Here is a 12,811-nt window from a genome sequence, read left to right as displayed (position 1 = left end):
AGTTTTTGTTATGAAAAGAGGAGGAAGAAACCTCAGATTTAATAAATGGACAAATATCCAAGTGATAACTGCAATTAATATCTTGAAAGCTAAGTCCAAGGTGATGTCAGTCAGAGATAACTTTTATGTGGAAGAGAGTTGTAAGCGCAACGAAGAAACTCAATGCGCCTACAATACTCTTTCACAGAAGAAGTCGCTTGCTGGCTCTCGGCCTGTAAAGACGTGCGAGAACAATTCTTGTCTCAGTTACTGAGAATACGGAACGCGACGAGATTGTTTTGCGTTCAGAATTGTTTCTTGCGTGACGTGATTCACGAACTTCCGAAACTGATTTCCTAAGCAGAGACAGGAACTAATAGACGCGTTTCACCGTGCATAACTTTATTGACGAAATTAGTGAATATTGGAATTGACTTTCAAATAGTTGGAACTAAAAGAAGAGTGGATATTATATCAAAGGACTACACTCAATTAGTCTCGAGTAGGACACAATTACACGACTTCACGAAGATAATACAATTACGCTGAAGAGTCAAATTGTCGTAATTGTCAAGAAACTTAATTTTAATAGAACTGACTTTACCAACCAACTGCGTGTGCGTGTGGCGCGAAAGTTATAAAATATTTAGTGGCAAAGGAACAATAAACTGTTCGTTCCAAGTGAAATATCAAGCGTGGACTACATTATTAAGTGATTTAATCAATGATAGTTAACCAACGACTGTTCACCAGGGACAATTTAATCTGAATATCAAAATACTTACTTCATTATTTGAAAAGAGAACTTTTGAACTTTTTTTTAACATTACGGCGTAGGTTCACTCAGACGTGATCAAAGTGTATCTGTGGATCGCGCTTCATACAGGTTCAACAACTACATAGCAACGTGCCAACAACGCACGAGAAGACAATGTTTCCTCGCAATTGGTGGTGTGTACGATGCGGATGAGATAAGATTTAACAACTACTGCATATCCGGTTAATGAATCACTCAATCATAAATCAGAAGAAGCATCCATCGTACGAGTTCGCATTTCTGTCTGCCGTTCACCGACGGGGACCTACGTCATCGCACGTCGTGTCTCAACTCCACTGCGAGAGCTGTGGCAGTAGGAGCTCTACGGCGTCCACTACATCAGCACGCGGTTGGAGAGCGGGGACGCCACACACACCCTGCACATCAAGCCAAAAACTGCGGTTCCAGTGTCCCCCAAAGGGGTGAGATTATGTTCAGTAGGGGTTGTTACCCAACGATATTCTTGGATAAGGTTTGAAGTGTCAGGGAGATGTCAGCAGTATCAAAAATTGCGAGGAAGCTCTTCCAGTTGCTTATGAAATGCAACTGTCGTTTTCAACAATGAAATTATGGGAATCAACACCCCAGTGACAGGGGTGATTTCAGTAACGCCCTTTATGCTAGCCCAAGACACCTTTTTGTGTCGATTCCGATCTGAAGTGTGTCTCAAATGTTTTCCTCTGTCATTCATAAGAAAATCGCGCGATTCCAATGCTACCCGTCGCGGAGGCGTCAAAAAGACACCGTGGGACATGGGTAGGAGAGGTACCGTGACGACCTTCCCATCGTGTGACACGTCCACGGTGGGGTTGTGCACAATTGGTACCAAAATGACATCGTTAACCCACCTCACACCAACTTCCGATCTCTGGTCTTTTTTTCCGCTCGTGTCGACACCTTGCAGTTTAAAGCGTCGTCGCCTCCACGATGACGTCACAGGACGCCACAGTTTTCTGGGAGTACAAAGGAAGGTTGTAGGCATCTTTGAGCCACCAACCGAGGTCGCACAGAAGTTAGCACACTGACTCGCATTCGGTAGGACGACGGTTCAAAACTGCGTCCGGCCATCCGGAATTAGGTTTTCCATGATTTCCCTACATCACTTCACTTCGGGCAAATGCTAGGATTGTTCCTCTGAAAGGGCCTGGCCGGCTTCCTCCCCCATTTTTCAGTAATCCGATGGGACCGATGACCTCGAATTTTAGCCCCCTCCCCCCAAGTTACGCAACCAAACATCTTCGAGCCATCTGCGTCACAATGGGAGACAATTATGGGTTTTCAAAAAAAGTGATCCTTTAATTCTGTTGTGCGGAATATACACACATCAAAAAGGTTTTGCATCACCCCAGGCCCCAGAACTCCTGAAGATAGACATTGACTGTGGATGTCGTATCACAGACACAGTCCCTTTCACTTTTCGCAGATGTCACTAAACTCGCCCAAAGATGTAAACAACCACACACGAGTAGCGCCTATTACACGGAGGGGGAAGGGAGGGGGCTCCGACAGCCGATCACTTCCAGTCTTCCACCACGAAGATGGTACACGGATAACGTTCTCTGTAGTAGAACCATGCCTAGACGGTCAATACCGCTGTTCGATCGCGTCCACATTGTTACTTTGTGCCAGGAAGGGTTCTCAACAAGGGAATTGTCCAGGCGTCTCGGAGTGAACCAAAGCGATGTTGTTCGGACATGGAGGAGATACAGAGACAGGAGCTGTTGGTGACATGCCTAACTGAGGCAAAGGCTACTGCTGCAGTGGAAGCTTTTCGTGTAGCCACAGGACGTCCTGTGTTACGACTCAAACTGTGTCCAATAGGCTGCATGATGTGGAACTTCACTCCCGACGTCCATGGTGAGGTCCATCTTTCCAGCCACGACACCATGCAACGCAGTACAGATGGGCCCAACAACATGCCGAAAGGACGGCTCAGGATAGGCATCACGTTCTCTTCACCGATGAGTGTCGCACATGCCTTCAACCAGACAATCGTCGGAGACGTGTTTGGAGGCAACTCGGTCAGGCTGAACGCCTTAGACACACTGTCCAGTGAGTGCAGCAAGGTGGAGGTTCCCTGATGTTTTGGAGTGGCATTATGTGGGGCCGACGTGCGCTGCTGGTGGTTATGGAAGGCACCGTAACGGCTGTACGATACGTGAATGCCATGCTCCGACCGACAGTGCAACCATATCGGTAGCATATTGGCGAGGCATTCGTCTTTATGGACGACAATTCACGCGCCCATCGTGCACCTCTTTTTTTTTTTTTTTTGGTTTTAGGGCGCAAAACTGCTATGGTCATTAGCGCCCGGTCCGTGACTTAGGAAACAGTAAAAACCGAAAATGGAAACCAGCAGCAATGGGAACGAAACAAAAAAATTGGAGAAACTAAAAGCAGAAGGAAGACTTAAAAATCCACTACAGAAAGGGGTTGGTTGTCCCCAAAAAAAGCTTCAAATGACTGACGTCATTTCACTGGCACTAATAAACTCGAGAACGCGATCGGCCGAGCGCGTGTCATCTGTTAAAATCGACGATATATCAGGCGACAGCTGTAGACGGGAGCGTAACGGAGTAAAATAGGGGCACTCAAAAGGTGTCTTACCGTCCACAGCTGAGAGCAGTGGGGACAGAGTGGGGGAGGATCGCCGCTTAAAAGATGTCGATGGCTAAAAAGACAGTGCCCTATCCAGAGTCTAGCTAAAATTACCTCCTCCCGACGACGCGTTCGGGAGGAAGAGGTCCAAGCACAAGGAAGAGCTTTCACGTTCCGCAATTTATTATGGGGAAGTGTCGACCAATGTGCGTGCCATAAAAGAACAACACGACGACATAAAACGCTCCGTAGATCGGCGAAGGGAATCGATTGAATAGCTGGCCGATGAAGAGAGACTGCAGCCTTGGCCGCTATATCGACCGCCTCATTTCCACAGATACCAGCGTGTCCCGGGAGTCAGAGGAACGCCACTGAGACGCCCCCCAGGTGGAGCAAGCGCAGACAGTCCTGAATCCGGTGGACCAGAGGGTGGACAGGGTAAAGAGCTTGGAGACTGAGGAGAGAGCTGAGAGAATCTGAACAGATAACATACTGTATCCGCTGATGGCGGCGGATGTAGTGGACACCCTGGAGAACACCGTAAAGCTCCGCAGTATAAACCGAACACTGGTCGGGAAGCCGAAATTGATTTGGGTTGTCGCCAACAATATAGGCACTCCCTACACCTAACGATGTTTTCGAGCCATCAGTGTAAATAAATGTGGCTTCCTTCATTTGTGCACATAGAGCAGCAAATGCCCGACGATAAACAAGTGAAGGGGTACCATCCTTGGGAAATTGAAAAAGGTCACGCAGCAGGGAGATCCGGGGACGGAGCCAAGGCGGTGCTGTACCCCAAGTTATCAAGAAGGTTTTAGGAAAGCGGAAGGAAAGAGAATGGAGCAGTTGACGGAAGCGGACTCCCGGTGGTAGTAGGTAGGAGGGGCGGCCTGCATACCCTACATCAAAGGAGGCATCGAAAAAAATGTCATGGGCTGGATTAGCAGGCATGGAAGACAGATGGCTAGCATAACGACTCAGAAGGACTGCTCGCCGATTGGACAGCAGAGGTTCAGCAGTCTCAGCATAAAGGCTTTCCACAGGGCTGGTGTAAAAATCTCCAGACACTAAACGTAATCCACGGTGGTGGATAGAGTCGACACGACGAAGAATAGACGGCCGAGCAGAGGAGTAGACTATGCTTCCCTAGACCAATTTCGAGCGCAGTAAGGCGCGATAGAGGCGGAGAAGGACCACTCGGTCCGCTCCCCAGGAGGTACCATTCAGAACACGGAGGGATCGCAGACAGCGAGCTGAAAGATAGAAAACGTGTTTTCTGTCAAACATAAGACCCAAGAATTTAGCGACGCCCTAAACGGAAGGTTGACAGGTCCTAGGTGTAAGGAGGGTGGAAGAAACTCCTTACGTCGCCAAAAATTAACACAAACGGTCTTACTGGGAGAAAAACGGAAGCCGGTTTCGATGCTCCAAGAGTGGAGGCGATCGAGACATCCTTCAAGACGTCGTTCAAGAAGGCTGGTCCGTTGAGAGCTGTAGTAGATCGCAAAATCGTCCACAAAGAGGGAGCCCGAGACATCAGGAAGGAGACAATCCATAATTGGATTTATGGCAACGGCAAACAGTACAACACTCAGCACGGAGCCCTGGGGTACCCCGTTTACTTGGGAGAAAGTACGGGAGAGAGTAGTGTTCACCCGCACTCTAAATGTGCGCTCTGCCATAAATTCGCGAAGAAAAAGGGGCAGCCGGCCTCGAAAGCCCCAAGAGAACAGTGTGCGGTGGATGCCTGTCCTCCAACAGGTATCGTATGCTCTCTCCAGATCAAAAAATATTGCTACTGTTTGGTGTTTCCGGAGAAAATTGTTCATGATATAAGTGGAGAGAGCAACAATATGGTCAACTGCAGAACGATGCTTTCGGAAACCGCATTGGGCAGGTGTTAAAAGACTGCGGGACTCCAGCCACCAAGCTAAACGGCAATTCACCATACGCTCCAAACCCTGACATACACTACTCGTGAGAGAAATGGGGCGATAGCTAGAGGGGAGATGTTTGTCCTTTCCAGGTTTCGGAACAGGAACGACGATAGCTTCCCGCCATCGTCTGGGAAAAGTACTGTCGGTCCAAATTCGATTATAAAGGCGAAGGAGGTAACGCAGACTATGGGTTGATAAATGCAGCAGCATTTGGACGTGGATACCATCCGGTCCTGGGGCGGAGGAGCGAGAAGAAGAGAGGGCAAGTTGGAGTTCCCGCATGGAGAAAACAGTATTGTAGCTTTCGTGATTGTGAGAGGAGAAAGCAAGAGGTCGCACTTCCGCTGCACGTTTCTTCGGGAGAAACGCTGGCGGGTAATTTGAAGAGCTCGAAATCCCAGCAAAGTGTTGACCTAATGAGTTAGAAATTGCGACGGGGTCCACTAATGTGTCATGCGCGACAGTGAGCCCAGAGACCGGGGGGAAACTAGGCGCGCCTGAGAACCGTCGAAGCCGACTCCAAACTTCCGAGGCGGGAGTGAAGGTGTTAAATGAGCTAATAAAGAATTTCCAGCTCGCCTTCTTGCAATCGCGGATGACGCGACGGTATCGCGCACGGAACTGCTTGTAGTGGATACAGTTGGCCAAAGTAGGATGGTGGCGGAAAACGCGGAGAGCACGTCGCCGCTCACGTATTGCATCACGGCATGCCTCGTTCCACCAAGGAACTGGGGGGCGCCGGGGCAATTCGGAGGTGCGTGGTATTGAATGTTCCGCAGCTGTATGAATAACGTCGGTAAGAGGTGTGACCTCATGTCGACGCTAGGAAAGTGACGGTCATCGAATGTCGCTAGAGACGAAAAAAGTGTCCAATCGGCTTGGGCAAACTTCAAGCGTCGCGGGCGCATATATGGCAGTTGAGGCTGCAGTCTAAGGACACATGGAAAGTGGTCACTCGAGTGTGTATCATCAAGGGCGAACCATTCGAAACGCCGAGCTAGCAGAACAATACCGACCGAAAGGTACAAATCAGAGAAATTTGTCGTGGAGGCAGACCCCAGTGTTGAGGCAAACTAGATCCGCTTGGTGGAAGACATCTAGCAGTAGTGAGCCACGTGGACAAGGATGTGGAGATCCCCAAAGCGGGTGGTGGGCATTGAAGTCCCCAACCAGCAAATAGGGGGGTGGAAGCTGACCAAGAAGATGAAGGAGATCAGCTCGTGTCATTGGTGTGGACGATGGAATGTATACAGTACAAAGAGAAAAGGTATATCCAGAAAGGGAAAGACGGACAGCGACAGCTTGGAAGGAAGTGTTTAAGGGGATTGGGTGATAATGGAGAGTATCATGGAGAAGAATCATGAGTCCTCCACGGGCTGGAGTGCCTTCAACAGAGATCAAATCGGACTGAAAATGGGGGAGAACAAAGCGGTCATGGGGATGCAGCTTTGTTTCCTGAAGATAGAAGATGACCGGCGAGTAGGATCGTAAGAGGATCGACAATTCATCCCGATTGGCTCGAATGCCGCGGATATTCCAGTGGATAATGGTCATAGGGTGGACAGAAAATGGAGGAATGTGACCAAGGTTGCCGTCAATTCAGCGACTGCTCAGAGATTGCGACCGACAGCATGGAATGGCAGTCAGCCGAAGGTAGAAGATCCTGATCCATAGGTTGTTCAGGAGCAGCTCCTGCCACCAGCGATCGGCCGGTTGATCGGCCGCCAGCAGTGCGCCTCGGCGACACAGAAGACGGCCGAGGGCGATTTCCGCCAGGTGGTGCTGTAAATGAGACACGCCTTGGCGGAGAAGGAGATGAACTGGGTTTCTTATTAGCCTTCTTGGAAACATGATGTTTAGATGGAGGAGGAACCGATGGTTGTGAAGTTGGGGCACGTAAAAACTCTTCACGAGTATGCTCTTTTTTCGAAGTCTTGGTGTCTGACTTTTGGGCTCGAGATTTAGCAGAACTCGACGAAGGGTGAGCCAGAGAGTGGGCAGGCGAAAGTGGTGAGGTTGAACGGGCGATCTTTTCGCTGGCCGATCTGACGACCGTGGCACTAAAGGTGAGGTCGTAAGTCTGCATGGCCGCCTCCTTTGTTGGCCGAGGAGAAGCAAGGACAGTGCTGTATTTTCCTGTCTGAGGCACGGTGGGCTGTCGACTGGTGAATAATTTTCGAGCAGCAAAGGTCGACACCTTTTCCTTCACTCTGATTTCCTGAATGAGCTTTTCATCTTTAAAAATGGGGCAATCTCGAGAGGAAGCAGCGTGGTCACCCATACAGTTGATGCAACGAGGGGATGGAGGTGGACAAGCACCCTCATGGGCATCCCTGCCACACGTAACACATTTGGCCGGATTGTAACAGGACTGGCTGGTGTGATTGAACCGCTGACACCGATAGCAACGCGTAGGGTTTGGGACGTAAGGGCGAACGGAAATTATCTCATAGCCTGCTTTGATTTTCGATGGGAGTTGAACTTTGTCAAATGTCAAGAAGACAGTGCAGGTTGGAATGATGTTCGTTTCAACCCTTTTCATAACTCTATGAACAGCCGTTACCCCCTGGTCAGACAGGTAGTGCTGAATTTCCTCGTCAGACAATCCGGCGAGGGAGCGTGTATAAACGACTCCACCTGAGAATTTAAAGTGTGGTGCGCTTCAACCCGGACAGGGAAGGTGTGGAGCAGTGAAGTACGCAGCAATTTTTGTGCCTGGAGGACACTGACTGTTTCTAACAACAAGGTACGATTCAGTAATCTGGAACAAGACTTTACAGGACCTGCAATTGCGTCGACACCTTTCTGAATAATGAAAGGGTTGACCGTGGAGAAGTCGTGACCTTCGTCAGACCGAGAAACAACAAGGAACTGTGGCAACGATGGAAGAACTGTCTGTGGCTGAGACTCAGTGAACTTACGCTTGTGAGCATACATAGTGGAAGGTGAGGAAACCATTGCGGAAGAATTCCCCACGATTACCGGCGTCTCCGATGGCGCGGTCCTCCTTTGTGGGGGCCCTCTCTGAGGGCACTCCCGCCTTAGGTGATTGTTCACACCTCAGGTCACACCTCCCGACAAACGGACGGAGGGACCAATCGGCACTTTCGGAAGGTATCAGCTCGGGTAATCACCCCCCCTGGGCCTGGCCGTTGCCAGGGGGTACGTACGTGTACTACCTGTCTACCCGGGGCAGGGAATTACGCGTTACCCCGTCACCAGCTATGCACGAAAATGCGTGGGTCGGCCCTCAGACACGCACAGGGAGGAAGAAAGAGAAAGAAAGGGAGAAACAAAGAAAGGGAAAGGAAAGAAGATAGGTCTCAAACGCCGCAGCGGAGAAAAGGGTAAAGAGAAGAGGTAAGGAAAAGAGAAGGACAAAGGAAGGATGAAGACATACAAGCAGAGAAGGCGAAGAATGCGTTACATTTACGAGCGTCCAGACGTAGGCACAAACCATACTCCCAGAGGGGGAGAAAGGGAAGGAAAGAGCCAGAGGTGAGGGGAGGGGGGGCGAAGATGGGGGATAGGGAAGGATGCGGAAAAGGAAGGTATGCAGCCCGGAAAGGAAGGAGGGCCACATTAGCTCGGGGTCCCGTGCTCGCTACGCACGTATCCACAAAAGAGTTGTGGACCCCCTGGGGGGCGTGCACCTCTTGTGAATGACTTCCTTCAGGGTAACGACATCGCTCGACGAGAGTGGCCAGCATGTTCTCCAGACCTGAATCCTGTCGAACATACCTGGGATGGATTGAAAAGAGCTGTTTATGGACGACGTGATCCATCAACCACCCTGAGGTATCTTCGTAGAATCACCGTTGAGGACTGGGAGAATCTGGAGCAAGAGTGCCTTGATAAACTTGTGGATAGTATGCCACGACGAATACAGCAGGCATCAGTGCAAGATGACGTGCTAGTGGGTGCTAGAGGTACCGGTGTGTACAGCAAGCTGCACCACCACCTCTGAAGGTCTCGCTGTACGGTGGTACACCATGCAATGTGTGGTTTTCATGAGCAATAAAAAGGGCGGAAATGATATTTATGTTGGTCTCTATTCCAATTTTCTGTACAGATTCAGGAACTGTAGGAACCGAGGCGACGCAAAACTTTTTTTGATGTGTGTAGAAAAACAGGAGAAACATCGAAAAGCCATAATAAGTTATGAACAGAATACAGAAGTAATTAACAATCCTACCTTTGGAAATCAAGTCGCGGCACAGTCACTGAAAAGTCTTCAAATGCTGGATGCCCAAGAAGGCAAGGACGTGACGGAAATGGAAAAGGAAACTACAGAATTACAAATGCAATTTAACAAAAAAGATGATATAATGACGCTATTTGTGTATAATCAAGTTTTAGTCTCGAACAGCGAAGATGGACTACAGTAAGTTGGTTATGGACTATACTGCCGGACATGCAGGGTGAATAAGAACTCCGCCGTCAAACTTTGTGAGCTAGTGATATGCACCAAAATAAGAAAACATGTGCAGCAAACGTGGGCTCTAAGGTGCAAACCTTAGGACCTATGAGTGCTTGTCCGTCTTAGCTACAGCGAAACCATTCGCTTCAACTGAAGAAGTGTTGATAGCTCTTAAGGTACACACTTTGGAGCCCATGTCAACTGGACATTTTTTTCTTCTTTTGGTGCATACTAACTCCTCTGAAAGTTTGTCGGTGCAGGGCTGTTTCACCTTGTATATGACGATATCAATACAAAAATAAAAATCCATTTCTCTTGTAGGAATCTCCATAAGGTCAAAGGTAGTAACACAAACAAGTTGATATCGCATATTTAAATTTCTAGGGACCATGCTAACATACAGAGGAGACCTCCAACAGAAAGACAAAACTGATAATTTCAAGTACCTGAAGAGTACCGTTAGAAGATCTCTCCAAAATAAAGTAAAAAACAGAAACCTACTTTAAGTTCTATAAAGTTAAGTCGGTACCAACATTGCTGTATGGGAATGAATCTTGGGGGATGAAAAAAAAGATAAAATAAGATTACAAGTCAATGAAAAGAAATTCCACGGGGACATAGCAGGATGTAGAAAATTAAGATTAAAACATAAACGCGGATATTAGGAAGGAATTTAAAAACTTTAACATAAAGGAACATTTTGAAGAAAACAGGCGAAAATGGGTAAGCCGTATGTTGCGAATGGAGGAGTTCACATTACCACTATACTTCTGCCAACATATTCCGCAAGTTTAAGATGCGTATGAAGATCAGCAAAAAGATGGCACGACGAAATGCAACTGCATCATGCCGAGGAAGGTCTTACGCATGACAGATAAGAGGATGATGAAGAAGAAGTAGAAGAAGAGGAAGAAAAGGAAGGAAGGGAGAAATGTTAGGGTTTAACGTTCCGTCGACAACGGGTTCATTGGAGACGGAGAAGAAGAGGAATTGGAATTCTCTGGAGTCGTTGTAGCTGGAATCTGGTCGTCACTACTGAGGCTTAGCCCGAGGGGAACATGCCAGACAGAAAGGCCTGCCGCGTCGTTCCGCATAACACGGCAGCTGATAATTAAGCAGAGGACCGGGAAGTGGCTGAATGAGTGAACTTCCAACAAGCCGTCTGACGACTAATTATCTCGCTGCACGCAGCTCACAAGTCTCTGTCTTAATTAAGCGGGAAATATTAACTATAAATGAGGTAGCAGTGTTTACACAATGAAAATTAAAGCATCGACGCGCCGCGCTAACCTAGAGCTAAACAGGCATTTAAGAGCAATTGCTGGAACTTTGAATCAAATTGTAACAGATACTCACCTCCTATTTTTACTGTAAAGTCAGTTATGTTATAGAGCTTTACCAAAGGACACGATGAAGCTGGTTTAAGCAGCAAGCATCCGTGAGGCTCAAATACGGAGTAGAGACAAATGTGTGATGGTGAATGAGAAGACAATTCTGTAGATCTTCCTTTAGAGGCATAACAACAAAGGCCAGAAGTAATAGAGCGTGTAACGGTTATAAGTGCAGACTTTTTATTGGCGGCGGAGGGCGGTGTACTGCATAACATCGCATCAGCATTAACATCATTTACAGTCTAATAATTATAGCTGTTACAAGTTGTATACTTTAAGGTTGGTTCGTAGCTCCAAGAACGTGTGACAAGTGCAAACCATTAATGTTTATTTTACCCTGGCCAGCAGGTCCCGTGTTTAAGTATGCGCAGGTCTAGGCAAGACACGTGGTGTATATTAACATATGCAGTCCACTTAGTGGTTCAGATATGTCCTTCCAGAAAACATCAGGCAGTAAAGTTTGTAATGTGTTTGTGGGAAGACTGACACCGAGAAAGAACAACGAACACACTGAAGTAAGTACATACTAAGAAATGTAAAGCACTCCGTCTTCAGGCCACAAGTGGCCCATCAGGCCATCCGACCGCCGTGTCATCCTCAGCTAAGAATGTGGATAGGAGGGGCGTGTGGTCAGCACACCGCTCTCCCGGTCGTTACGATGGTTTTCTGTGACCGGAGCTGCTACTAGTCGGTCGAGTAGCTCTTCAATTGGCATCACGAGGCTGAGTGCACCCCGAAAATTGGCAACAACGCATGGCGCCCCGGATGGTCACCCATCCTAGTGCCGGACAAGCCCGACAGCGCTTAACTTCGGTGATCTGACGGGAACCGGTGTATACACTGCGGCAAGGCCGTTGCCTAAGAAAGGTACCACATATTTAAAAAAAAAAAAAAAAGCTGAGCGGGGAGGCGCAGTGGTCAGAACACTGGACTCGCATTTGGGAGGACGACGGTTGAAACCTACGTCCAGCCATCCTGTTTTAGGATTTCCACGATTTCCCTAAATCCGATGGCCACCCCCCCCCCCCCCCCGCCAAACCAACATATAAAAATATTGGCATTTATGCTCATTACACCACGTATAATTTTAGAGTTATTAAGGGTATGTACACCTGAGCAAACATTGTACAGAAACTTTCTAAAAATTTCGTTAGATAGTCACGTAAGATTGGAAAAACATATTGAATAACTGAACAAAAGATTCAATAAGTAATTTCATATCTTGAAAATGCTTCTGTACTACTGTAACTTTTAAACAGTACTGTATGCTTACTGTGTATATGTGCAAACCCTGCTACACTGTGATGTGACGTTGGGAGGAAATAGCAGTGATGCTAAACAGTCATTTAAAGACCATATACGAATATGTGCGTTATCTGAAATCATGATGTGAGTGTTCATTGTTAAACAACCAAGACCAGAATTATGAAACTAGAAGTTGGAATGAGTTTGATGGAGAAGGTCTTACAACACAGTAGTCCTATAGTATAGTCTTCTGAAATAAACTATACGAAAACATGAAATGCATTTTGCAAAGAGTTGAAACTCATGACAATATCTAAAACTCTCTACATTACTAGATAAGGTTTGCGGGAGAATTATAACTTAAGAAACGCGATGCTTCTGTACACAGTTAAGAAACAAACTTGGTTCCATGTGATACTGTGTA

The 12,811-nt window shown here is 47.6% G+C and overlaps 1 protein-coding gene and 1 pseudogene across 1 annotated transcript in view; both read right to left on the bottom strand.

Annotated features, from left to right (window-relative positions):
- LOC126210011 (farnesol dehydrogenase-like) overlaps positions 1-12,811 on the bottom strand; it is a 180,764-nt gene that overhangs the window by 126,189 nt on the left and 41,764 nt on the right. The gene's annotated exons all lie outside the window — the stretch shown is intronic.
- On the bottom strand, positions 11,884-12,001 carry LOC126210735 (5S ribosomal RNA; annotated as a pseudogene).

This window comes from Schistocerca nitens, chromosome 10, assembly GCF_023898315.1.
Source record: "Schistocerca nitens isolate TAMUIC-IGC-003100 chromosome 10, iqSchNite1.1, whole genome shotgun sequence".
Classification (NCBI taxonomy): domain Eukaryota; kingdom Metazoa; phylum Arthropoda; class Insecta; order Orthoptera; family Acrididae; genus Schistocerca; species Schistocerca nitens.
The sequence above is the reverse complement of the archived record's forward strand: the minus strand, read 5'-3'. Positions and strand labels throughout refer to the sequence as shown.